General features: G+C 52.2%; 1 long non-coding RNA gene and 1 pseudogene across 1 annotated transcript; both read right to left on the bottom strand.

Annotated features, from left to right (window-relative positions):
* Positions 1-605: 605 nt before the first annotated feature.
* LOC129736582 (uncharacterized) lies at positions 606-4,503 on the bottom strand. Its single transcript, XR_008733381.1, has 4 exons — positions 4,372-4,503; positions 3,070-3,114; positions 812-900; positions 606-703 (listed from the first exon to the last, which is right to left on the bottom strand). It is a non-coding gene; the product is annotated as an uncharacterized LOC129736582 (long non-coding RNA).
* A 16,913-nt stretch (positions 4,504-21,416) lies between these two features.
* Positions 21,417-26,395, bottom strand: part of LOC129736542 (hydrocephalus-inducing protein homolog) — a 49,246-nt pseudogene continuing 44,267 nt past the window's right edge.

The raw sequence follows: 26,395 nt of genomic DNA, 5'->3' as shown, positions 1-26,395 counted from the left end.
GTGAAATAGCCCTTTGCTCACCGTCCGCTCAGAGCAGAGACACAAACCTGTTCCCCCTCCAAAGCCCTTGGGCAACGTGTGAGAGCTTAATTCAGGGCTCCGAATCAGCCCCCATGGAAACTTACATTCACATCTCTATAGGAAGGCTGAATTCATCCCTCCTGCATGTACATTCAGGGACTGATGTTAAACGGCATGAATATTCAGCCAGAGGCTTCTGTAGTTAAAACTGACAGATGCTCAATAGACGGGGTCAACAGACACCTCTTGTTTTTAGAGGAAATACCAACAACTTTGAACTGTCATTAGAAAGAGTTAGAACCAGGAAAATTTCCAGTACTATTGAAATAGATACAAATATGTATGAAAGTTGACTGAGAAAGATCTATGGACATCTTTAATGTCTGTGACCTAGAGAAAAAAAAAAGTTTCACATTTAGAATTCCAGGTTTCCCTTGAATTTGGAAGGGCTTTGCAACATTGCCATGTAACATTTCGCCCTGAGAGAAACAGTTCTTACTGGGAGTGTTCATGTCTTTGTCACATAAATGCCAAGGTAAAAAACCCTAAAAGCTCGGTAACGCCAGAAGCCTGCCCCAATCTTACCCTATTTACCGGGCAGTTCTTGGCATAGTGGCCAGGTTTTCCACAACAAAAGCAACTGGATGATGGTGGAGGCAGATCCAAGGGTTCCCTCAAGTAACTAGAAGGTTTGGGGAAAAAAAGGAAAAGGTATGCATGTGTCTGTCTTCTTAAAAGAAACATCTCCATACTTTTTCCATAACCTTTGAAGACCACATTTGATACTTACTTGGATGGATCGTATTCATGGCAGGACTGTATCATCATCGCCTTTATCTTATCCTCTTCGGAAGCATTGGCTTCAGCCAGGTTGGCAGTCTGTTTAACAGGTAATGGTTATTTGACACACACATTAGGCTACAAATAGGCTCTCTTTGTACCTTACATAAAGACTTGTGAAGCCAATCCAAGTTTTGTCCAAGCGGACTGAAGCTATGTGTAGAAAAAAGCCCACCAGCCAGCATTTTGAAGCTGGTCTTTAAGCTCCAGACTAGTTGAAGAAGCTAGCCACAGTACATTTAACTGAGAAAGATGTGTGCAAGTAGCATTATTTACATTCTGCAGCATCAAAAGGACACACAACCTCAGAGTCGTGGCAGTTGGTTTTGCTTGCTGAAATTCAGCTTCAGACCCAGAAGCATTAAAAGGAATCAAGCTTTCTGTAATCCCTCAGCAAGAGAAAAGATTCTTTTCAGCAGACATCTGACCAGCATGTGCTGTAGGCAGTCCAAACCGCACGGTTCCGCCCCCTCCCCCGCCGCCGCTCGCTTCTTCATAGGAAGTGACTGAACTACAATTTTTTTCCAGTTGGCACTGTCCTTTTAACACGCAAATTGTAATATAAACCTTATGCAGAACTAGATCTTCGAACTATGGAAGCCAGATGGTTTTTTTTTACACAGTACTTCTTCAAATGTTTCTATTACACACTAGTCCAGATACAAGCAGGGTCGAAGGGGGTGACTGTGAATTATTTGGAACTTCAAGCACCTATCCTACAGACCAACTGCTCATGTTTTTCTTTTCGCATGCATTCACTCACAAAAGCAACCAACTAGTTTCCACATGTTATTTCATCTAGCTGTTCCATATACGCAGGAACATAATCCAGATCGCCATCTATGAAATCATTTCCAGTAACATTTGCAGAGAACTTTTATAGACACTTGACTGATTTGTTTGAACCCAAATGGTTTACAAAACACATCCAAAACCCACAACACATTCCTAGGAACAGACCAACATTCAAGTATGGCATTCAATACATAGTCATAACAAAGCAGAAAAGTTCTTACTACACATTGCCTCCAGTGCCAGCCTGCACTAAAGAGGTTAGGGTAACAGTTCGGAGCTGCTTTGTTACCTATCTCCGTATTTCTGAAATATTTGAATTTCTCAAAAGCTTGGACAGTTTTCCACATTTTAGAGTAAATTTCACATGACTTTAGAGAACCAAGGGACAGCCCTGAGGGAGACCAATGTCTTTTGGTGGCTGCTTCCCAAACTAATTCTGCACACGCCGCCACCACCACCACCACCACCCTGCCGCAAAATGTTAATTAACACAATTAAATTTATTAAAAAAATAAATTAAATAAATGCAGTGAGCGAGGGAAGACGTTCCCAGTGGGAAGGATTTCTTTCTCTTGGAAATGAGCTCTGGCCTTCATTTTCAGAGGAAAGAACTAGCTCCTCTGCGTTAGGCCCTGCCTTCTCTAGTCTTTGTAACTTTAAAGACTGTGTTTTTAATCACTTCTGTGGCTAGCACTACGCCTCTTCACCAAGTGCAATCACTAGTGTTTCCCCAGACAACGTTACACGTTGCTGAGCACAAAATACAAGGAGTTCCATTACAAAACATGCTTTCAGGCGGTCACATCTGCTGATGTGCCTCGCATAAACACTGGCACAGTCCTATCAACAATTAGGTGCACTTGCACAGTTTTCACAGTCTGCATGTAAACAAATTAGGTTGCGTTGTCCTCTGTCTTATGCCACATTTCAAGCAGTCCCGCACCATTCAAAGAGTGGATCTGTAACTGTAATGACTAGAAATTCAAAAACAGCCATGCAATTGTCCGTGTTCCAGAAACACGTCTCTTCCGGCTGTTGCAAAGGCCCCAGAAATGTCCATAACTTACAGCCAATTAAATCCTGCTGTAAAAATTGTGTTAGTTTCCAATGAAGAATTAACGGGACATATGAAAAATGGTAAACAGCTTCTGAAGTGCTGTTTCTTTGTGTCTTGCAGATGAGTAACACTGCAGCATTACGCTGAGGCCAATAAGGTGCTCCCCTTCCATCTTCCCAAGCTGGGAACTACTCTCTACAGGAGAGTATCAAAGTATACGCACATTTTAAAGTTAGGAGAAACACTCTGAATTATTTACAATTAATGTTTTGCTCATATTACAGCAGTTATCCAGCTAGAGAGCACAGTGTAAGGTTTAAAAACACTATCTCACAAGAAAGTACATCTAAGCATACCTTAATAAGCTGGGCCAGAGAAAGAGGTGCGGAAGAGTCGCTAACCTATTCAGAAAAATTAAACACATATTCAAGTTCTACAATCAAAACATAGCAATAGTTCACCCCTGCTGCTGTATGAAAGCCTGCGCTATATCCTCTGAGTGTCACTGGAAGAGCCATCTCCAAGCCAGTGGAATTTGTATTTGTTCAAAACAAAGTCCAAACCTTAAACAGCTTAAGTATGCCTACGTTGTTAATGAGAAGAAACTAAAGTAACCAACCCCTCTTGAGATCAAACTGTTGCTCAGAATACCTCAGAGGGGGACGCTTGTCAAATGCTCACAACTGCTTAAAAGACGGAGGGTTAAGGAAGCTGTCCATTTGCAGCTCGAAAGGATCTAAAAAAATTATTTCCGTGCATTTGAGAAGGAAGTGTCACTACAGGAAACATTGTCAGCACAGTTTATAAATCAATCAGTTAATAGCTCATCATTTACTAAATGCACACAGGTGTGATTCATGAACGCAGTATAGTTTTTGCGCTGTCTTTCATTTACATTAATTAGACCCCAAGTTCACGAATTTCTAGATTAAGTTATCCTAAGAGCTTACAAAGTGATCAGATCCAGTGACCTAGAGCTCGTGTAATGCCTCACTCCATTCTAGTGAAGAACAAGCAGTTATACTTACAGATGAAAACCAAACACCACCACAAAGTAATGTTTGTACTATGAGGGCTATTTTGAAATGCATCGTTGCACGTAGCATTCCCCCCAAGGGCCAAATGGAGATCTAGGCCATTACGAGTCAAGTATCTCCTCGAGTTACTTATTCATGTTTTAGCAGCAGAACAACAGTGTTTTCTGACCGGAAGAAAAATGCTGCCCCTTTTCCAAATGTAAATTCAAAGTGGTGGTGTACTGAAGAGTGGCACCAAGTTCAGTGGTGCAAACCTTGAACCTACAAGCCCTACAAATGAGCATACATTATCGGTACAACACACAGTCAAACAAGAAATAGTCTAGCCTATTCAGTACGAAATGCAATGCGTTACTAGGCACAAATACCATTATTCACATTAGAACCGCGCAAATGTTGGCATTGCTCAGTTTTCACTATGCTGAATCAAATACACCGGATTTACAGCATACACTATGTTTCACTGGAAAATATGTTTTATATATATATTATAAATATCATAGATAAAACATATATATTTTATATATATTTTTATATATATTCAAAAATTAGTACAAGGCTACATTTCTTAGACTTAGGTGCAGCATGTAGAAAAAAGTTTCAGCTTGTGTTTTTACATACCTCTTTTGATGTTCTACTCGCTGGCTCAGTTCGACTTCTAGAAGAAGAAAGAAGGATGATCAGAACTTAAAATAAAGCACTTGTAACCAACATAAAGCAGTGAAAACAGTTTATAAAACCTGAACATCAAAACATTGTGTTCTGGTAGTCTTATGAATACGGAAATTTATTTCTATACATAAAGTGTGCTCTCCTGGTACATTCAGTGCAACTGAAATAAAACCCCAAATCCCATTCCTCCTTTGTCCCCGATTACTCTAAGATACAGAATACAGCAGTGCAAGAAGAAGTCCTCAGATATTTTCTTTCTGCTCTCTAAGTACCAAAACTGTGAAGACTGTGCTACATTTTTCTGTTCTTAAACAGTCAGCCATCCAAATACGAAGGCACCTTCAGGCAATCTGTAGAGCCCCACTATCACAAATAGGTACCAGATAGAGCACGTTGGTTTCTACACTCCTCTGACAAAACAAGAACAACAGTTGTCTGTAGAAAAGTGTTTCTTTGTGGAAGCCCAAGCACTGTGTTCAGGTACATACCATACTTAGCCTAAAGTGACTACAAATAGCAGAAGAAACATCACCTGAAAGCAGTTCCTAGGATTTTCTGTGATCGAGGAGGCCTGTGTTAAAAAAATAAGAAAAAAAGTCTTGATTACCAGAACTTGCTTTAAGATCATCTTGAACACGCTACATGCCAGGCCAAGCTGCTCGCTATGGCAACCCAGGCGGCTCCGCATTGTGACAGAGGGGCTCAGGGGGCCACTCAGCACCCCTGGGGGAGGGGCCTTCATCAGCCCCGCCTGGGCCGCCGGTGTCCCTGCTGTCCCCCAGCCTGTCACCGCCCCGTGCCCTGTCACACTCCAGGGCTGCGGTGTCCCTCCTGTCACCCCCTGGGGCCTTCACCACCCAGCGTCACCTGTCAGCCCCTGTGCCTCTGGTGGCTCTCCCAACAGCCCTGGGCACATCACCGCCCCGTGCCCTGTCACCCCCCAGGCTGTCACGGCCTGCTGTCCCCTCCTGTCACCCCCCAGGCTGTCACGGCCTGCTGTCCCCTCCTGTCACCTTCCAGGCTGTCACTGCCTGCTGTCCCCTCCTGTCACCCTCCACGCTGCCACTGCCTGCTGTCCCCTCCTGTCACCCCCCAGGCTGTCACTACATGGTGACATAAGCTACATAAGATAAAAAAGAAAAAAGAAAAAAACCAAAATGAAAACCTGCTTTGGTGAACACCAAAACACCCATGACTTTCTCAGAGTCTTCACTACCCCACATGTGAGTCAAGGGACAGGATCTCCTAAAGGCTCTTTTGCAGGCACTTCCTGAAGACACCCCCACCCCCCACCCCACCCTGCTTTTCTACAAGTGCACAAAGAGGTTAAGAAGAGTTTCACATTTAAGTTAAAGGAGGCAGATTCTGAAATTAGCTTAGGTGAAAAAATCAAGGTGGTGTACTCATGGATTTTCTCCTCTGCAGAGCCATGAAGAAAACATGAACCGCAGTCCCCAAAGGCAAAGGAGCAAACTGAGGGAGAGCAGCTCAACGGCGCCTTTCAGAGCTTCTACAGTCTGCAGAAACGGGAAAAAAAACCATACAAAGATAAACAGCAGCCAAGAAGCACTTTTATAAAAGGCATATTGGGGCCTGTTCCAGATCTCAGAATGACTTTCAATGTTGCTTTGCATGACTATTAGACCAAGGCCTAAAGTGGCGTGATAGCTTCTGCTTGCCAGGGCATGAGAAGATCACTCTAATGAGCCACACAGTAACAAGTAAACACCAGAGGCAATAGCGGAGCTTACCATTTCCCTCCACTGGCGACCAGCTGTGCAGTAAACCAGCTTAACCAGCCTCCCTAAGGATGGCTCTAAAGTCGCTGAAAAGGAAAAAAAGAAGGTAAGTTCTTAGCCTGGAATGCAAAGGCCCCATCTTGGCTCGCAGGCAGGTGGCACAGATGGCCCAGCAGGGTCATGTCCCCACGTTCCAGGAAAGATAAAAAAAAAGCACAGGACGTCTTTGTGGGGTGGGTTTGATGCATCCTTTCCGTTTGGTGAAAGCCTGAGGAAGGATGTACCCCACGGTAGGACCGGTGGCACTTTAGACCTGAGGTTAAAAAAGTGCTGCACATCAGTGACACTTCCCAAGCTGCTTTCACCACCAAACAGAAAAAGATTTGCTTTCTCCAGTATGGTGGGAATGATGCCATAAAGTCGGTCATGGAGAAAACCCCTCTAAGCCTTGCTTGCAAGTTTCAGAAGGCAGGCATTCTTTATGGCAGTGCTGGGAGCACGGGGGAATGTTTCCTCTGAGCGTGCTCACCCAGTTACTCGAGGGCACGCACTATGGACAGCAGAGCACTTGCACACTCATAGCGCATTACACATGCATTTTCAGTCAGGCACAGGATGGGTTACAAGTTTCTTGCTGTAATGTAAACAAGCACACACCCTCAGACAGCACTGCTGAGGTTTTTTACTAGCTCCCCAAGCGGGGCTTTGCCCTCTCTCGGGGGGCTATCTGAGTCAGAGGTCACGATCTCCCCCCACAACAATTACCTTTGTCCGACTTCCAACCAACATTCTGCCGATCGCAGCACTCTATCGGCTTGTCTCCTCCTGCGGCCACAACGTCCTCACCCGGAGGCGCTTTCTGCATCACTGAAGAGAACGAAGATCTTTTCCCCATCCATTCTTTATTCCCCATCCTTCCCGAGGCTGACTCCCTGGATGAGAGGTCCCTTGATTTGTCACTTCTAACAGCTTTAGAGAGTCAGCTTGGCCTAACCTTTGTGCACAGGTGTGTTTACCGTAGAGCTAAACACCAAATCAGAGCGTGGTAACTGGGGAACTCAGACATCATGTCCCTTTGCCGAGCCAGCAGCCTTCCCTTAACAGAATCCCTGGACACAAACGTATATACAGTGGAATCTATACGGTGGCATCAAAGGTCCCCCCAGACACCACATCCGTCCCTAAAATCCTTCCCCCCAAACAACCCTGAAGGACTTCCCTTGACCCCCTCCTCCACTCTGGCTGTTCCTGAAATCGTCCCCCACCTCCACCTCCCCGCCCTGTCCCTAAAACCTTTCCCCCAGACCTTGGTCCAGCCCTCAAGTCCCTCCCCCACCCTTGGTCCATCCCTAAAGGCCTTCCCCCAACTACCCGGTCCTTCCCTAAAGGCCTCCATCAACCCCCCGTCCGTCCCTAAAACCCTTCCCCCAGGCTCCTCAATCTGTTCTCTAAATAACACACACACCCTCAACCCCCCCCACCCGCCCACCCCCCCCCACCGGTTTATCAATACACACACCCCCACCTCCCCCCACCCCCCACCTCCCACACCCCACTCCCACAAACACACATCCTTGCCCCACCCCCACACACCCCGCTCCATCCCTAAACACCTTCATCCATTCCCACCCGTCCGTCCCTAAACCCCTTCCCCCCGCCCCCTCCTCTGCCCCCGTCCCTCTGTCCCTGGCATGGCCCAACTGCCCAGCACCACCAGACCACTCTGGCCCAAACACCGTAAGGCAATGGTTCCCACCTGCCAATAGCAAGTCGAGGAACTTTTTTGTTTTCCTAAATAGAGAGAGTTTTACTTCGTACAATGCCGACTACGCCGAATTATGTTTTGCTGACTGACTGGATTCACAGCAAAGCTGAACTCCAGATCAAATATAGTCAAATCTATCAAATATATCAAATAATGGAATATATCACATGCAGTTTCTTATATTACAATAAAAGAAAATAGCATGCAATATGATAAAAGGAACCAGTAGCAGTTACTGTGAGCAATATGATAAAAGAGCAATAGGAGCGAAGCATCCAATTGTTATTCCAAAGTGTTAACAACGTGACTAAGGAAAGGAGACATCGCCAATTCCCACCCCAACAACACCCAGGCCCACCCTTCAGCTGGGAGCCCCCTTGCAGCTGGTGCCAGGAGTCTCTCGGGAACTGGGAAATTCCCCTGGAGAAGGTACCAGGAAGGAATTCTCTTGCTGCTTCCCACTATGCATGGTAGCCATGTGAGGCACAGCGCAAGAGTTCTGCTCCCTGCCTTCCGGGGTTGAGAATATTGACACAGCACTTTTGAACTCATACAGAAGCAAAAAACATGGCTTAGGAAAGTGTAGTGCTGCTCCCCTGGAGAGAGTTCCAGGCAGGAATTCTCTTGCTGCTTCTCACCCTGCCCTGGCAGCCATGTGAGGCACAGCAGAAAAGTTCTGCTCCCTGCTTTCTGTGGTGAGAACGTTGACCAAAACCTTCTGCACTCATGCAGAACCAGAGCTCACCTTGTGAAAGTGCAGCACTGCTCCCTGGAGAAGGTGACGGGAAGGAATTCTCTTGCTGTTTCTCGCTCTGTCCTTGCAGGCACGTGAGGCACAGCACAAATGTTCTGCTCCCTAATTTCTGTGATCTGAAAATTAACCCCTCACATTTGCAATCTTATAGAGCCAAAAAACCCCTCACCTTGACAAGTGCAGCACTGCTCTCCTGGAGAAGGTTCCAGGAAGGAATTCTCTTGCTCTTTCTATCCCTGCCCTGGCAGCCATGTGAGGCACAGCAGAAAAGTGCTGCTCCCTGCTTCCTGTGGTGAGCAAAATTAACCCTTCAGAGTTGCAGTCGTTAAGAGCCCAAAAAAGTCACCTTGGGAAAGTACAACACTCCTCCCATAAAGAAGGTACCAAGAAAAATTTCTCTGGCTGTTCTCACCCTGCACTGGCAGCCATGTGAGGAACAGCACAAAAGTGCTGCTCCCTGCTTTCTGTGCTGAGAACATTGATCCAAACCTTTTGCACTCATGCAGAGCTAAAAGAAAAAAGAAAGTCTTGGGGAAAGTGCAGCACGGCTTCCCTGGAGAAGGTGACAGGAAGGAATTCTCTTGCTGCTTCTCACCCTGCCCTGGCAGCCATGTGAGGCACAGCACAAATGTTCTGCTCCCTAATTTCTCTGATCTGAAAATTAACCCCTCACATTTTCAATCGTATAGAGCCAAAAAACCCCTCACCTTGTGAAAGTGCAGCACTGCTCCCCTGGGGAAGGTGACAGGAAGGAATTCTCTTGCTGTTTCTCACCCTGCCCTGGCAGCCATGTGAGGCACAGCACAAAAGTGCTACTCCCTGCTTTCTAAAGTTAGCAAAACTGACTGTCCACAGTTGCACTCATGTAGAGATAAGACTTTCTTACTCAAAAGCAAACCCCAAGAAGCCACGTAGCCTTGGGAACCCCTTTGTCCTCCCGTGTGGCTGGTGACTTCCCATAGCTCTTCCACAAGGCAGGAGAAAGAACCATGTATTTGGAAGCCCACGTAAATTCAAGTACACTTAGTCCTCTGACAGTCACTACTTATGGGCCAGCGGTGCTTTCACCCCTCCACAGAACTGCCTCTTAGTCCTCTAGCAGTCATTCTCCATGGAGGGACCACAAGTCCTCCATACCTAACCACCAGCTCATCAGAAATGAGTCAGACCACGCCAGAAGTGACACTGCCTGACCTGCAGGAGATATATTAGACCAGTAACAATGGTTTCAAGACAGAAAAAACACCACCATCCACCAGCACAGCAGAAAAACAACCAGAAGAAACTTCGTACACAAACCAAAGGCACCCATCCATACTGTATAAAGGAAAAAAAAGCTCAAAAAGGCACTCTCCACAAAAAACCCACCACACAGATCACAAGATAAGATAAAAATACCCCTGGTTCCATAACCCCAGGAACGCAGGGCCAACAAACACAGATTCTGACCATAACAGTAACACACTTTGACACTAACTCGCTTGACCTCTGGCATACTTGACCTTGTTGCCCCCAAACCACAGCACATTGTAGCCCTAAGGCAACACAAAATGGAGCACAAAGTCCCTGGAGATCTCTGCCAGGGCAAAAGCAAAGCACAGAGCCACACAGGAGGGTGGGGTTGGAAGGGACCCGTGGAGGTCCTCTGGGCCCAGCCCTCTGCTCCAGCACGCTCACCTCGAGCAGGTCGCAGAGAACTGTGTGCCCTTGGCCTTTGAAGATCTCCAAGGACAGAGACTCCACAACCTCCTTGGGCAACCTCTGCCAGCATTTGACCGCCCCGAGGGGGAAAATTTGCCATTTCTATCTCTCCTTTCACTGTACCACATTCCAGAACAGCCATGACATGACAAGCTCAGGCTTGAAAGCCAGTGCTGTGGTTGGCCTGAAATTCTGTCCCCCTTTTTTTCATCCACTAGTAGCTAAAGGAGGACAAAGAAGGATTTCTTTCAAAGGAGAACTTCTCTTTTCCTCTGTCCTTCTTCTCTACCAGTGATCTGGATTCTGAGTGCTGTGCCACTGTCCTAATGGCTGGGATAGGGATACTTCTTGTAGGACAGGGAGGAGGTGACAGTGGAGATGATCAGGCTGGGGAAGCTGAAGGAAAACGCAAGCAACTGGAGTTGCCTGGAGCACGAGTGGCCAGCTTCTAAGCTAGGTCACCTCGTGTCCTCAGCTCCTATACAGGAGCTGAACCACACACATGGACTGCAAAGCAGTGTGACCCATAGAAAAAAACTTTGCTTAGCTCGGGATCGCCCAGGGGTATTTAACTGCAATCCCACCCTTGTCAGCGGGAAGGAAACATGCCCTGCAAGCACACACTGAGCCACGACACCTTGCCTGGGGCTAAAGGGTACCTCAGGAGACCTACATGGGACCCCCCAGCACCTGGATTGCTGGCTGGAGGATGGGTAGGTCAAAGGACCCTGATGGGAGCCCTGCAGGCTCCATACATTGGACCAACGGGCACCTTCCCTTGTCACACAGTGCATCCTCTCGGATGCTCTGCACAGTTTCTGGTAGATCTCTGGAGAAGAGCTTCCCCCCAGCCTGCTCCCATGGGCTTGCCCACCCCCGGTGCCCTTCCCAAGCACAGCCCCAGCAGGTGGATGCAACCGGCGTTGCAGGGAAGAACAAGCAGCAGGCACCACAGTCAGCACTGCGGGAAAGCTGGGACCCCAGACACCCACCCAGGCTCTCCAATCCCAGCCTGGCCCACAAGAGTGCCTTTATATCCCTTTCCCAGAAGTCCTAATTCCCCTTCCAGCATTAGCCACTGGACCCACGCTGCTTCTTGCTGCAGTGTACAACAGCCACAAGAGAATTCGCTAGATGCCTCTGATTTCCTGCATTTTTCCTGAAAGGGCGGGTGTGTAACTCTCTGAATCGCTTCTATTTGAAGCAAGGCATTGCTTAGGGTCAACAGTGAAACGAGACACGGGCCATCAAAAGCTGACTACTTTTCCCCTTCTTTGCCATGGTCATGGCCTACCCCACAAACTCGCCCCGGCCGTGTCGGCCACCAGCTGGGTGAAGGTCATGGCTAACAGGGCAGGGGCTCCTGTGGCGCTCATCCAGCCCTGATTGCCAAGGGTGAAGCCTTAGCACCCAGGTGGAATAAAGCCTTCACAAGCAAGGGTGGTGCTCCAGGGGCACCACAATTCCTGCCGAAGTTCACCACACATTTCATTTACCTGTGGCGCCTGGCAGGACATGAGCGGCTCTTGACTGCTGCTAGTCCCCCCGTCTTTTGGTAAAAATGGAAGTTTTTCCTCCTGCTGGGCCTGCTCCAGTTCCAGCGCCTTGGGGCCTGAGGCCTGGCACGGCCTGTGTGCCAGAGGCCTTCCGACCGCTAGGCTGGCCTCCACCAATAGGAGTCTGCCTCAGGCCACAATGGTCATCTCTAGGAAAAACAGCTTCTTTTATTGACCAGGACCCTGTCAAAACCCCAGGTGAAAGCGCTGGCCGCAGGTGCAGGGAGGTGGCCCTTGCCCCCTGCCCTGTCCTGCGCGGGGCTCCCCCTGGCAAGGCAGGCCCGGCCATACTGGAGAGGGCCCCAGCCCCGCCCCGCAGGCCCCGCCCACTTTCCATTGGTCACGGGGAGCCCACGGCCACCACAGGCAGCAGGGCAGAGCCGTGCTGGCACGCAGCGGCGCTGGCAGGAGGCAGCCTCTGGCCCAGCAGCGCTGCCACAGCATCAGCACCCCGCTTCCCAGCCTCACCGTCACCGGCTGGGCCCCCTCCCGGTGCATGGCCAGGGCCCTCCTCTCCCGGGCAGGATGGGCCAGGCCGGCTGCTGCTGCGGCTCCAGGTGGGCTCCCCCCGGGCTTGGGGACACGCGGGCACAGCTGGGCCACGCAGCACTGGCATTGCTCATGCCCGCCGCTCTCTGCTCTGCAGGGAGGCTCTCAGCGACGCCGAGCCGGTGCTGAGCACGGATGTGTGGCTGACCCGGGGCCGCAAGAGGAGCGAGAGGCGCCTTCTGCTCCTCCACGAGGAACTGGTGGTCGCCAAGTTGCAGTAAGACCCTCAGAGCCCAGATCCTTGCCCCCAGCCCCGGCCCAGGGGCACCCTGGCACCAGCCCCAGGCCCCGGCCCCTCGGTGCTGGAGGCACCATGTCCGTCCCAAGGGCAGGTGGGGGACAGGGATCTGCGCGTGGGGACCCAGCCCAAGGAGCCCCCCTCCAGCTCAGTTCCCGCCTCTGCTCTCTGCAGACATGGCACCAGCCTGCACCCACAGCTCCGCCTGGCGCTGGACCAGCTGTGAGTGCTCAGCAGTGGGAAGGAGGCTGCGGGGCAGGATGGACAGGAGGAGGAGGAGGAGGAAAGCACCAATGAGGACAGCACCTCTGTCATCCTCGCCTGGCCCACCGGCTCCTGCATCGCCACTTTTGGGTGAGTCGTGCTCGGGCAGCAGAGGTTCCCAGCCGTGCCCATGCCATCCCATGAACACAGGCCTCTGCCTTGCGTGCAGAGCTGGGCAGGGAGCAGGCAGCTCGGTGGCAGGGAGGGAGGGACGGGGGATGTTTCCTCATCCTGCATCCCCTGGCCACCTTTTGGTCCCCAGAAGGGAAGGGCAAATGCAGCCGCTCAGGCAGGACAGAGCGACCCAGGGCTTGGACAGCGCCTCTATCCTGCCCCACAGGACAGGGCTGTGCAGGCCCCCACCTTTGCCCAGGGCTGGGGGCAGCAGGGCCTGACGCTCTCTCTCCTCTCTTTCTGCAGCTCCCAGGCACTGAAGGAGCTGTGGGTGGCCACACTGCTGGGGTAAGACGGGGGGATGCTCCAGGAGAAGCTGGACGGACGGGGGAACACAGCCCCCAGCTGGGGAAGGTGCCCCCATGGCTGCGAGCAGCTCTTGGGCACAGCTGCCTGACAAGAGACAAGAGATGGCTTGGGGCTCACCCAGCTCTCTCCCTCTCCCTTCCCGGTGCACAGGACACCAGAAGGATGCAAGGGAGCCCGCGTCACCCACCTGACATCCATCAAGCTCCTGGAGAAGGAGCTGAGCCGCCGCCACGCCGTGAGTGTCTCTCTGCTCTGGGCCCTGTCCCCGAGCACTGCTCCTGCAGCCGAGCAGCAGAGCCATGGCTGCTCACCTTCTTCCCCTCCTTCTCTCCTGCCCAGTGGAGGACACTGCGCGCCAGGAGCCTGGAGACGCTGATGGAGGCATAGGCAGAGGTGAGAATGGCTGCCTTGCACCTGCCTCTGGCTGCGCCGGGATGCGCAGGGACTGGGGTGACCTTGTGCGGGAGGGACAGAGGGTCTGATGGTGCCACTCAGGGAGCAGAGAGTTTTGGGAAGCCAGCAGCAGGCCAGCACGTTCTGACTGGTGACACTGGGAGGAACCCTGCCACATGGGGAAGAAAGCCCAGGAGGGCAGAGGGTCCCAGCTCTGCCGCGCTCAGGCTGCTGGTGGCCCTTTCTGCTGCGGGGCTGCTCTGCAAGCACAGCCTGATTCTTGGTTCTTGCAGGCTCATCCCAAGCAAGGGCCTGCGACGGCCCCATCTGCAAACGCAGGGGGATTTTGCCCCGCACCAGGTGAGTTTGGGAAAGCAAGGCAACCTCCTGCAATGCTGTGCTCACTTGTCCCGAGTGTCACCATGCAGGTTGGGCAGCCCACAGAAGGATGTCACCTGGACGGACAAGGACAATTGCTGGGCCGCGGCTGCTGGATATGCTTCTGCAGGGACACGGAGACTCTGCTGCAGCCTGCAGCTTGCAGGAGGGCAGGGCGAAGGCTGGCACAGGCTGACCCCGTGGCACGATGGCTCTCAAGAGCCTCTAAGTCAACACCTCCGAGCCACAGCCGCGGTTCCAGCTGCTGCCTCCCTGCCCATCCTGCCGCACCACACAGCACCGTGCTACAGGCGGGGCAGCGCAGGGCAGGGCAGGCGCTGGGACCGCTGGCCTGGGGTCTCCATTGGTGGTGTCTTACTCTGTTTTCCTTTGCAGCAGGAGGGAGCAGCAGCGGGAGCAGCACCAGCAGGAGGAGGATGGGGCTGCCCTGGCCCTTCGCCCTGTGGCGCACCCCGGCCGCTGCCCAGGCGCCAGGGCAGGCAGGCGCCAGCTGCAGCAGGGCGCTCTTTGGGCAGCCCCTGGCAGCCCTCTGTGGGGAGGACAACACGCTGCCCCGGCCCATCCAGGTAAGCCAGCCTGGACTCCCTCCGGCTGCTCTGGAGAGGGCCTGCGTGTCCCCAGCAGCTGCGGGGACAGGGCACTGGACTCTGCCCCCCCAGAACCTGCTTCTGGTCCCAGACCCTTTGTGGCGCTTAGGCAACCACGTCTGGGGCAGAGCTCTGGTCCTTGCCACCGCTTGGTTCTTCAGCCAAGCAAGTGGCCTCCTGCCTCTCCTGCAGGAGCTGCTGGCTGTCCTGCGCCAGCGAGGACCGACGATGGAGGGGTATTCCGCAGAGCTGCCGGCGGCACAGAACTTCGGCAGCTACGCGAGGCCCTGGACCGCGGCAAGGACATTGACATGGGAAGTCAGCCTGCGCTGCTGCTGGCCGTCATCTTGAAGGTGAGCGCTTCAGACCTGCAGCTGGAGGAGCTCCTGGCTGGCCTGCAGCGTTCAAAGGCTGACCTGCAGCCCTTGGCATTGCAGGACTTCCTGCGAAGCATCCCCACCAAGCTCCTCATCATCGACCTCTACGAGGACTGGATGGCAGCCATGGAGAGGGCCAGCAAGCAGACCAAGGTGGAGGAGCTGAAAGCGTAAGTGTGGGCAGCAGCCTGCCTGGTGAGCAGGGACCAGGAGAGTTCTGGGACCTGCCTGCAAAGGCACGGGCTCCTCAGAAAGCTGTCTTTCCGGGCAGCTGCAAAGCTGTGCAACACGGCCGCTGGCTCCCACCCGCCTGGGGCCAGCTGCGGGGACGGCTGTGGGCACCCTCTGCTTCATCAGCCTTGTCTTCCTCTTCCCTCAGGGTGGCCAACAAGTTGCCTGCGGCCAACCTCCTCCTCCTGAAGCGGCTGATGGCCCTCCTGCAGCACATCGGCCACAACGCAGCCACCAGCAGAATGAGCTGCAGCAACCTGGCCATCTGCGTCGGGCCCAACCTGCTGAGCCCACCCAACGAGGACCTGCTCTCGCTGCAGGCCATGCTGGCGGTGACCGAGAAGGTACGCCCTACCCAGCAGCCAGTGCTGCCTTCCCGGCCCATCGGAGCTTGGCTGTTGAGAGGTCCCTGGCTGCCTCCTCCCTTGGGCCAGTGCTGGTGGGCTGGGTGCCTGGAAGAGCAACCCCCCAGCCGCAGCCGCCTGCGCAGACGAAGGGTCAGCAGTGGGAAAGGCTGCTTGACACGTCTGCAGGCACCTGGCTTGAGACCAAGGCTTTGATGTCTGCAGGTGAACGTGCTGGTGGAGTTCCTCATTGAAAACTGCGGGGACATCTTTGGGGAGGAGGTGGCCGGCCTCTCCCCTCCATCAGCCGAGGAGGTGCCAGCACCCATGGACAGGTGCACAGGTAGGAGGCGGGACTGAGGATTGTCACAGACACTGGGGCTTGGGATGCCAGAAACCTCAACGTTGAGGAGACAAGTGGTGTAGGGCTTGGCTGGGCTTTGCTTAGGTGTTCTTGACTTCCAAGAAGTCACGCTGCTGCACGTGCTTTTGCTTTCCAGAGCTGCGGTGCGAAGAGCAAAGTGGCCCTGCAGGCACAGCAGAGACCCAGCGTCCAGCAAAAGCCTTTCTGGATGCAGCCGCCTCTCTGCTGGACATCGACAGAGGAGCTGGGGGAGACACAGGGGCAGGGCCCAAAGTGGCAGAGGTACGGCAGCTCCACAGACACTGGGGCAACATGTCTCAAGTGGTAACAGTAATTTCCCAGGAGGCCGAGCAGCCGCTGGGCCTCCTCCTGGCAGCCGCTCTCTTGTGCCTTTGGGGTTCCTCCTCTCCCCCCAGAGTGGTGCGTGTTAAGGAAAACTGGAAAGGCTGTTTCTGGAATGCACTTCATTAAGTATGATCTGCTTCATCAAACAAAACATACCTACAAAATACCCACAAAAGGACAGAAAGGAGTAGCTGCCACCTTGAGAGGGCTTTTGCTCAAATCCTACTCCGTCGCAGCTTCATCAAGTCTAGGCTGCGTTGGCTGGACTGTGCAAAATGTGCACGATGCAAACCAGCATCTCCTCTGTAGAGCTCATACAGCAATTTGGCAGTCAGGCCCTCACTACACCAGGCTGTCACTTGCCACCCGCTACCTCCCAAATTTCTGGTTTAGGCACCTCCAGATTTGCCTCCAGGCACCCCCGAGGGCACGGCAGAGTCCCTGGCACGCCTGCCACAACTGACCAGCCTGCCCCAGGAAACCAGGTAGGAAGAGCTCCCCTTGCCTGACCTGAGAGCTCACTGCAGGGGCTTGGGGCTTTCCCCATCTCATCACGCTGTGGGATGGAAAGGTTTGCAGGCTCCCACCAGGAGAAGAAAAAGCCAAGGAAAAGGAAGAGAAAAGAAGCCTGGGCAGAGGAGAGGGACAGCCAAGCACAAATAAAAAGGAGAAGAGAGGAAATGACTTCGTGGACCCAAACCTGAGAAAATGCAGGAAGCTGCAGCACGTCAGGAAGGCCAGGTGCGTACCACGCGCTGCTGCCCATCTGTCCCAGCTCTGAACACAGCCCTAAGTCAGCCCAGCTGGCTGGCAAGGGCCGGCGAGGGCTGGTGCTGAGCAGGGTTTGGGATGAGCCCCACGGCAGCTCCCCAGGGGCTCCCCGCCGAGCCCTGCTGAGCAGCACAGGGGCACTGTCAGCATCCCTGCGCACGCACAGCTCCCTAGGGACATCACCCCTGGGGAGAAGGCACCGGAGCCGGCCTCGAGTGGAGGCCAGCAAGAGCTGTCCCTTCTGGGCCATGAGGAATTCCTCGGAAACAGCATCCCCCAAAGAGGGGGGAACCAAATCCTGCCTCTTCCTGCCTCTGGGGGCTTATCAGAGCTTTCTGACTCTGTCCTTGCAGGTGCTGACTGATTTTCACCGGCTGAACATCTGTGACTCCTGGGCCCCCGCAGCTGCTGTTGACAATAAAAGAATCTTTTCCCTCTCCTGACTGTGTCTGCCATAGGGTCTTGTGGAGTGGGGAGCGCTTGTGCTGGGAAGGACCCTCGGGGAGGAGATTGGGATCGTCCCTTGCCCCAGCACCCTTTCCAGCGGGCATCGGGGCTGAGCTGAGGGACTTTAGGAGGAAAAGCAAAGCACAGAGCCACGTGGGAGGGTGGGGTTGGAAGGGACCCGTGGAGGTCCTCTGGGCCAAGCCCTCTGCTCCAGCACGCTCACCTCGAGCAGGTCGCAGAGAACTGTGTGCCCTTGGCCTTTGAAGATCTCCAAGGACAGAGACTCCACAACCTCCTTGGGCAACCTCTGCCAGCATTTGACCGCCCCGAGGGGGAAAATTTGCCATTTCTATCTCTCCTTTCACTGTACCGCATTCCAGAACAGCCATGACATGACCAGCTCCCTACAGCTCTGGCAAAACCAAACTGGGTGGAAATCAGAAACTGGTACTGCTGTATAAGCAGCACAGCCTTTAAACCCAAACCATGGGTTTTATTCTAAAGGTCAGCTTTTGGAGCACCATGAGGCTCTGGTGGGACAGCTCTGGAAAGAGTTAAGCCTACGCATCTTCAAAAGTTCTGCTCGCCTTGGAAGAGGCCACATATGCAGGGCTAGCGCTGCCCGTACCCTGGAAGGTTAATTTAACCCTGATTTCTAAATAGCACTGCAGATACCATTTGAAGGGCACAGCACTGTCTCCCTCTGTCTCACTATGAGCAAACACTGACCCGCTGGCTAATTATTCAGCTGCTTTGGGGGTGCGGGGTGGTGGTGGTGGTGGTGGTGGTGGTAATTTGCAGTAGATTTAAAAACCACCCTCTTGCCAATTCATGTCTGCTCCGACTTCAGTGAGAGCAGCTGGGGAGAACTGCAGTCAATGCTGACATGCTCTTCAAAGCCTTCACTGCCCGCAGACTGCACGGTTTGCTCAGAGAGCAACAGAATCGCATGTCAGCCAGAACAAGGAACAGAATCACTAAAGCAGCATCCCCTCATCAGAACTGTTTTTATTTCCTCCGTGTTTTGCTGTCTCTCCATATGGCGGTTTTGTTAATAAAGGCAGTGTCGCCAAAAGCTTGAGGTAATAAACAATTAAATTAGTAAATGAAAAAAATTGTGTGCTAGAGGGGAGAAGCCAGTATGGGAATGGGAACTGCGTGTTCTGCCCTTGCTTACATCACACCTGACCAAGAGCCTTTATACATTGCCTGAAAAATCAGTTATCTGCAGTGAATCCCAGTTACAAGACAAATAGTTACGGCTTTTTTTCTTTTTTTAAAAAACATACAAAACCTGGTCTCTTCTTCAAGGTCAGCTCCAGTTGAATGTGACAGCAGCACATCCCTGGGATCACCGAAGGGGATCTGCATTGAGCCACCAGGCACCCTCCTGAAGATGACGCAGCTGGCTGTACGACCGCTGCTGGAAACCAGGCAGCAGCGAGCTTCACCTGGAGCACAGGGCTCTGGATCAGGGAGGTCAGAGACCAGGCTGAAGGAGACAGGACCCCGCATTACGACTGTCATGAGAAGAGGAAATCCCAAGGAAGGTCTTCTGCCTCCTCCCTCATTACAAGGCACTGGGAAACCATTTGCGCCCTGTGGCAGCACATAACAGACCCAGCACGGGGGTTATGCAGGCAGAAAAAAGCTGCCACTGACTAAGAAAACTTACACCCTAGGCCTATCTTTTCTTTCCTGATCACAGAGACGTGACATGCAGCTGCCTTCTGTGATGCCAAGAGATGTCAGCCTTAGCAGCCACACAAAAGATCCCTGAGAAGACAGCATGACAAAGAACAAGTAGGAAATGATCTAAGAATGATGCTTTTTCCTTTCTGCAGGGAGAGCAAACACTTCCATCAGTCCATAACAAGCCTTTGGCACTTGTCAATATGGCAAAAATCAGGCACTTAGGGAGGCAGGAAAAGAAGATGACAGTGGAGCAAGGAGAAGACACAGCCACTTTTGTCAGCAGGTTACATCAGCCCCCAGCTAAGCTGCAACAGCTCCTTCATGTTGACCCATTGCTCCAGTCTTTTTTTACACAAGACAGACACAAATCCTCCCCTTGCTGGATCCAGAGGATTCCCTAACAGGCTGGGCTGCCTGGCAGCTGGGAAAGCAATCTGACAGGGAAAAGCACAGATTTTCCTGTCCGACAGACACAGGATTTGACAGTGTGAGCACAGGACGACACACTGGTCCCAAGGGTCGCAGATCTGCAGACACCCTGGCAAGCAGGGATAAGCCAACTGAGGACGCAGGTATGCAGTCCCTACACCCCTCTTCCAACCCAAAAAGCCCCGTCTCAACACACAGATTTGGCGGGGTTTTACTTATTTTCTTCTGGTGGCAGAGATACTCCCTCCCTGCTGCTCCCTGCAACTGAGAATAGAACAGACACAACTCACCCAGCAGAGAGGAGAGGGGTACAGAGAAGCTGGTGCCTGAGGGGTACTGCAAGTAATTCCTGAAGTCACTATCCCAAAGTGAAGTTCACCACAAATCATGCTGGCTTGCTCAGGTAATGATCTTGTCTCCCACAAAGCCAGCAGCAAGCTTGCCTTAACAGGAAGAGCAATTATCACTCGAGGGTTAAGAGTACCATCGGGGTGGCAGCACGGCCACCTGCATTACAGCATTTTCCTTTTCTGTTTCAAACAAGACACCAGCCTTTCATTTGCCCTGTTGCTGCCCCTTAAATTAACCTCATTCAGTTTGTCAAGCTGCCGGTCAGTGCGCATAACATTCCTGATGCAACGCTCCTGTGAAAATTTCAGTCAATAACTCGCTCTTTCAAGTGGAGACCATGATCTCTGAGCCTCACAGCCACCGTTTGCAGATTGGCCAACAAATGGGAGACAGGGAAATGATGGCTCACCACCCTGCAGCAACCTCCAAGCAGGAATCAGAGCAGCGGCTTTGGCGCTTTACAGGACACAAGGCTTGGGTTCAGGGACACGGGGGAATGAAGGATGCCTGTGTCACCCATCAGCTGGGTTAAGGCACAGCGCAGCCTGCTCCGCTCTCAGATGGACACGTGCACGTCACCCTGACACCCGACTGCATCTTAGGCTTTATCTCCACAATTATTCAGTCCCCTCTGCTTCCCGTCAAGGAGCTGCCAGGCAGCGTAAGGCAGCCAAGGGCAAAACTTCAACTGGGGCAGCAAAAGAGCAGCAGAGCAGGCAGCTGCTGAGGGCCAGGGCACAGCTCGGGCACATCTCGCCCATGCCCGCGCTGCTCCCATCAGGCAGCCTCAGCAGCACCGTGCCCGGAGTCTGTCTGAAGAGCCCTTGGTGAAGCGGCTGATGGAGCAGGTTCCCAGGACCTGCCTCCTGGCACGTCTCCATGAGAGCAGCAGCTGCCCTGAAAAGCAGAGATGCTCACCATGGGGGAACTCAGCCCCGTGGAGTCAGCAGGGGGGAGCATCACACACACAGAGTCACAGAGCAGCTGGGGCTGGCGAGACCTCTGGAGATCATCTGGTCCAAGCCACTGCTCAAGTTTCTTTAATGCAGGGAAAGAAACCGTCCCTGAGCCGCCTCGTATTACTGCTCTAGTGATCGATCAGCCCCAGGATTTGCAGAGATGGCGGTGAAGCACGACAGGCTTTATTGCCCAGTCCCATGGGTTAGGGCCCTGAGGCAACGGAGGGGCAGATGTACCCTGCAAGCCCCCCGGCTACACCGCGAGCTGCCCGGGGAGGAGGGAGGCATTGCACCGGGGCAGCAGGACCCGAACAGCTCTGCGGGTCACTGCCTGCGACAGGCATGCAAACCCATCATTTCAACACCAGTACCAGCCATCCCTGGTGGCTTGCTCTCACCACAGATGGAAAGTGGGTTTTCATGGTGGATTCAAAGAAAGCTGCCCTGGGAATCCCTCCCCCACTTGGAGGTTACCTTTGCCCCCCAAACAGCTGGAAAAGCAGCAAGGAGGAAATTCACCCCCCTCCTCCTTGGCCCAGGAGGCTGAGCCTGGCCTCTCGCACGCTGCCTGATGCTTTACCCGCAGACCCAACCAAGCCCACAAAGCCAGGCCTGGGTGAACCAGCTCCACAAATCCAACCCACCTAGCGTGGAGCAGAACAAACCTCCCCCCAACCCTGTTTTTAAGCCCCTCACAGATCCCACCTCCAGTGAGCGGCACATCCCACCCAGCCTCCGCACAGGAGCCCTCCCTGGCTGCACCAGCCCTGCCCCTCCTGCCAGGGCAGCGACCCAACCGCCTCCTGCCACGCAGCTTGTCAGCTGCAGCCTCCATCAGTTCAACGGCCTTTCCCTGCGGCTGGCCTCCGGAGATGCTCTGCAACGTGACGGAGCCCACACACTCTGTAGCTACACAACCCTTACTGTTATATTTTTGTGCAACACCACAGCTGGTTGGGCCCCCAGCAGGTGTGAAATTTACCTCACCACAAGCAGGCTGAGGACAAACTTCACACCCCAGACTCTGTCACAAACAGCAGTCTGACACAAAGCAAACGCAGACCTAATGGGGAAAGTGTCGGGAAATCCATGCCCTTCCAGGAGCAAAGGGCCACAGGGGCCTCTTGATCTCAGAGCTCCAAAGACACGACTCTCCGTTAGATACCGTCCCGAAAACAAAGGGAAAACCTGTAAAGATGATCCAGACTCATTTCTGCACAAACGTCTATGCAAGCTGTCTATTTTACTGAGGGGTGCCCCAGCTAAAACTGTCCCCAGAGCCAGGCTCCTCTCGCTGCGTTGGGACGGAATATCTTGCTTTCTCTCTGAGACAGCAATATGGAAATGTTGCATGTAAAAATCAGGCCACAGGCTGCTACAGACCAGTCAATTTTCATTGGGAAATAGCCCCACAGATACTTACCATCTCTACACAGAAGGATGCAGGGATGACAGCCTGATTGGAGAGGTGGAGAGTTTTGGACACATCTTGTAGAACTTCAATACTGCTGGAATTTATCTCATTCAGATGCACGTAGACAACCCGTCCTTCTCCAACGCTCGCTAAACAGATATTCTGCTCCAGGAAGCAGGTAGGAAAGAAAAAAGAAAAGCAGGGGAAGTTAAAAAATATGTGACAGCTCTAAGTGCCCTCCTCAACGGGGCGATAAGTACGGCTGTTGGAAGTTTTCAGTGTTGCAAGGCTGAAACAGAAGGCCTGGGGCAAGTGCAGGCTCGGGAGTGACCCCATCTGAAAGCCTCAAGCTCCCGTTCTCAGAGGACAGAGAAACCCTGGGTCCCACACTTTCCTTTCCAGACCTCCTCCACAGTTACCTCTCCTTTCTCTGCCTTGTGCCTGCTCCCACTCCTTCTGCCGCTCAGCCTTGCCCCAAACCACCCTGACCGCTGCTGCTGCTGCACAGTGACACTTGGACAGTTACTTCTCTGACATTCCCAAAAATGCACCTCTGAAAACCAGCAGAAGCCAGAAGCGAAGCAGGCTCTTCAGAGCAGAGATCGTGCAAGTTATGGCCTCTGATGTGTGCTTATGTGTATTCCTGGTATGACACGAATAACAGGCATTAATTATTAATTACATCATTCAAGAGGTATTTTTTCTCTTGACAGTCAGACCCAAAAGCTTTCTCCTTGCAGAACTGGCACAGACTACTGGAGGAGGAACACAGATCCCTTTGCTAAACCACCTTCCCACATCATTAAAAACAACAAGTATTTGTCCAGTCTTGCGGTGGATTTCACTGGTTCCAAACACCTCAACACTTCAACAGGATCTGAATGCATAAAACTCCCAACACTGACCAGACGCCGTATGATTCACTGGAGGGCACAGAGTACGATTTAACAGAAAAAGAAACCAGCCTCCATGATGAAAAACCTTTAATGATGTCTGGCTCAAGGAAGTGGTATTGACCGCTGTCAGAATCACCAGACCAACTCAGCCAGAAGCAGCAGCATCCAGAAATGCTCACCCCTTGACAGGGCACTGCTGCGTGCAACTAAGAGCCAAAAAACTCACCTACCAAGGCTGGGGCCTCAAAAATAAGGAACTGAAGCCACACATGATGATGCATGTCTGGGTGATGCTGCCCAAAGCTCCCAGGAAGGAGGAGCTGCAGGGAAGAGCTGTGCCTCGCCAGCCAGCTCAGCTTCCCGGTGACAGCGGGACAGCAGCAGCAAAGGCAGGGCAGAGCCCTTTGGAGATGAGCAGAACAACACCTGGAGGATGCCCAGGAGAGCTGCCTTCTGTCAGCCTGTGTACTAACACCACGCATCCTCACCACCAAGGAGAGGGCTTCAAAACCCCCAACGCCTTCATCTACAGGGTTCTAAAAGGGACAAGGAAAATGCCATTCAACAGCGTTACAGGCAACATGGCACAGGGAAAGGCAGCAAGAAGCGATGGCAGCTCTGCCATCGGCAATATTGCCACAGCTACAGACACAGCCGCCCCCCCCAGCACCGCTGGCTTTGTCAATAGGTAGGTCATGTCACATTTGATCACTTAGGAACAAAGAGCATCTGACCCTGGCGGACAGCTGTGCTCGAGTGCCCGCTTATTCTGACAGCAGCCAGCTGCCAAACCCCCTGCCCGCGGCGCCCGAGGCTGCCTTGCCACCAGTAACGCCAGCGCTGGGATTTACCAGCTCCTTCATGCAGATGCCACACGCCAAACTGGAGCGGGCACGTGGTCACCTGCAAACCAAATACCTGACAACAGAGCTGTGGAGGGACTCTGCACAACCTGGATGAAAGATCTGTACCATGTTCCGCCTGAAACGGTGGTAAAGACCAGGCATCAACACTGGGCACCGCAGCCTAAGGCAAGAACGAGCTTTGAAGTTCTATTGGAACACGCAGCAATTCCCAAGGTCAGACTTGCATCCGTACGGGTAGGATCTGCCACCAGCGCAGGACACGTAACAAGACAGCCAGCTCTTCTGCCAGCCCAGAAAGCTTTGGGTGCGTCAGCTACCAGGGAACTACTGGAACTGCACTGCAACCTGAAGACAGACCTATAGAAAATGCAACGCAGCTAGTCCTTTCTTTAGAGACAGCTACGCTTCTCCAGCTGAAATGCTCACCCTTTGGGCAAAACACTGACACGTTCACGTCCAAATAGAAAAGATCAAGGTAAGGTCAACTTTCAATTTATAAATTGTTAGCCCAAGGGTAAAAGCTTTTCAAGGAACCTGTAGTTTAAAAACCAGCTGACATTTAAACAACTGGTTATTCCAGTGGGGAGAAACCCTCCTCTTTCAGGGAAGCATGCCTTCTGTTTGCAAGCAACTGTTTTGTCAAACCTGACACTTCCCTGCAAAGCCTGCATTGCCTGGCCTTGCTGTTGACTGGTTTACATGCACATCCCCAGCAGCCAGGGTTGAGATGATCAGTGGCATCCAGGGGATTTGGCATCATCGTTTCAATTCGGTTTATAAAAAGTTTATATCCCTGCAATTGTTTTCAAAATGTCAGCCTTCCTTTCTGTTACAGAAAGCTTCAGGTTCTCGGGAATCCTCTGATATCCCCTTCCGTGCTCAGAGAGAGGACAAGACATTTTAAAACAGCTGCTTCAAAAGTTAGTATCCTTTTAAATTAAAGTTTAATTAACTATATTTGTTCTCGATTTCAGCCAGTGGAAGCCAGGACACCACATACAACATTCTCTTGCCTACACTTTGTTGTTGCTGCTGTATATGGCTGAATGCAAATGTCTTGTAGGAGCCTTTAGTCCAGGAATGCTTTTTGCCTCACCCCTTTCCAAGCTTGGTAGGGAAAAAAAAAAAAAAAAAGGAGCAAAAAGCCTGTGCTCCAGATGCCAGCAGTGTGGAGTCTCATGCGTCTTTGGCTGGGGCTTTTGGCAAAGAAATACGATGGATATTTCTCAGGCGGGATGGACTTGACTTTCAGGAAAGCTTAAATCCAGCTTTACAGAAATCATCATTTCAGCACGGTCTCTTACACCGCTCCTGCTTTTAGCGGCATTCAGCGATGTCCCCGTGAGCTCCTGAACAAGAGTTCTAATGAAGCAGCAGTTGTTGCTCATCTCATAATACACGAGAGAGAGAGACCCAGGAATTGCTCTGGGTTTCAGACTGGGCTTGTTATCCCGCCTCACACGTCTGTAATTAAACACCATCTCAGACACTTAGATTTCCACCTAAGAGGACACTACCCTTCTCTAGGCATTAGCTGCTACTTATGCCATGAATCCCTTCTTTCCATGTCCGCACCAGCCACATATTATGACCTTCTCCTTTTCCCTGGCAGAACCCCTGTACACTTTATGCCCACCAAGATGAGTCACACAAAGGCACGCATCTCGCCTAGCACTCACCAGCGGGGATCTTTCATTCCCAAACACTGAGACACTAGCCATAGTGTCCTGCCTTCCTATCGCCTGGGCTTCCAGCGTAAACGGGATCTCCACCAAGCTGTGAGGCTGGATAATCCCACACGGCACAGGGCTGGAGTACCACACAGCAGCATCTTCCTTGTGCTCCTATAAGGGACAGAATCAAAGACAACTTCAGAGTGACCTCTGAGGAAACTTCAAGCTCCTTAACATCTACCACAACGGCAATTCGCCCACATTTTTAAAAATCCCTAGGAGAAAGCAGAAAGGTGCAACACAAAGTGCAAGATTTATATAGGTCTAATTAGCATCCTCGCAGGGTCTAAAAGCTGCTGCACTCACAAACACCCACTCTGGTG

Source organism: Falco cherrug, chromosome 7 (genome assembly GCF_023634085.1).
Source record: "Falco cherrug isolate bFalChe1 chromosome 7, bFalChe1.pri, whole genome shotgun sequence".
Taxonomy (NCBI): domain Eukaryota; kingdom Metazoa; phylum Chordata; class Aves; order Falconiformes; family Falconidae; genus Falco; species Falco cherrug.
Note: the sequence above shows the minus strand (reverse complement) of the source record. Positions and strands in the feature narration are given on the sequence as shown.